The sequence below is a fragment of the Triticum dicoccoides genome, unplaced genomic scaffold (genome assembly GCF_002162155.2).
Source record: "Triticum dicoccoides isolate Atlit2015 ecotype Zavitan unplaced genomic scaffold, WEW_v2.0 scaffold114898, whole genome shotgun sequence".
In the NCBI taxonomy this organism is placed as follows: domain Eukaryota; kingdom Viridiplantae; phylum Streptophyta; class Magnoliopsida; order Poales; family Poaceae; genus Triticum; species Triticum dicoccoides.
Genome location: NW_021179736.1, coordinates 1 through 1476, shown reverse-complemented (window position 1 = coordinate 1476; position 1476 = coordinate 1). Strand labels below are relative to the sequence as shown.

At 39.0% G+C, this 1476-nt stretch overlaps 1 long non-coding RNA gene across 1 annotated transcript; it reads right to left on the bottom strand.

The window, feature by feature from the left end:
* Window positions 1–2: 2 nt before the first annotated feature.
* On the bottom strand, window positions 3–1469 carry LOC119343080. The gene is made up of 3 exons (XR_005165884.1): window positions 1050–1469; window positions 358–451; window positions 3–74 (listed from the first exon to the last, which is right to left on the bottom strand). It is a non-coding gene; the product is annotated as an uncharacterized LOC119343080 (long non-coding RNA).
* Window positions 1470–1476: the final 7 nt, after the last annotated feature.

Genomic DNA, 1476 nt, shown 5'->3' with positions numbered 1-1476 from the left:
GTACCAGTAACTTTGACCCAACCCGATGTAGCCGAGTTCACTGGATCTTCTCCCCAACAACTTCATTGTAGTTTCTGCACAATAACACATTTTCTGAAGAAATATATTCTGCACACGACCAACGGTTTCTCTGAAGAAATGTATTCTGCACAATAGATTAAAGTTTCTGCATGATAGTTCAAAAAAGATGGACATTAACAAACAAGCAAGCGGGCCGAAAGGAGAAACATGTAATCCAAGTGTGCTCCCTAACCACAGATCTATCAACATAATACACAACAAATCACAGAAGTGTGTTCTTGAGTTTTCTTAAAAATATAAGCTGTTGTGTACCCAAATAAGATAGATTGAACCAACCTGCGCGACATAAACACTTGCAACAGAGCATGTATCAACATTTTCCTTTCCTCTTCCTTTCCCTTGATTCTCAGGGAAATCTGATGGCCCAAAACTGGAGCACAAAAAAGTGTTAGCTGATGCTGAACCATGGGCTAATCGGTGAGTGAATAGCGAAAGCTAATAACTATGACAGATTCTTGATGTCACTAAGACCACAACATTTTAACTGTGTGTGCCCCCCTCTTTTGCGCTCAATTCCATAAGGTTTTTTTCTGTTCAGCCTCTCTCTTCTTTCCTCCAAATCTAAAGTGTTAGGACACAAAAAAAATCATTTTGAAGGAAGTGGAAGTGCACTAACAGCATACTGAAGCTAGAGACATCTATTACGATTACAAAGGCAAAAATAAGATAGCAGATGCATGATACTAATCTCTGAATATCGTGAACGAATATTTGAAACTGACCAAAAGTTCAATAAAAAATTTGGTCCTTAAACAATATTGACTGATAAGAGTATTTGGTACCTAAATTTACCTTCCAATTCATCACAACAATATTTAATATCACGATACAGGATATGACATACTTAAAGGGAGACGTCATGATTTAAGTTACTGCGAAAAGGGTAGTTCAGAGCTCTGTAACATTTGCATACCAATCACACTACATCATAGCCTATAAGAAAGGATAACAAGTGGGGAAAGACATACCCTTCCTTCCACTAAATCCTGTGTGCCAATGTTGACAACAATGATTAAATATTGCAGCCGCCAGCGGCCAACCCCGCCACCGTCGCCCGTGGCGGCGCCTCCTTCCTTGGCGCTCACCCTTGCTTTAGATTAAAAAACTCCTGCAGAAACACCGCACAAAATTCACCATTCAAACCAAACACCACACTGAGCTCATATTTAGTTCAGCATAATCTGAAGAATAAACATTCAAATGAAATCCCATGAGTATTCTGTGACCACCGGAACAGAAGCCAACCCAGTGTCGTGAAGACATTTACAAAGAAAAGCCTAATTTCTGAAGTTTCCTGCGCAAAACAGAGATGTAATGCCTAACAGATTATAGAATTGCCATTTGTGTTAATAAAGGAAATGTATAGGATAATCTATAGTAAGCATGCATGTGCAA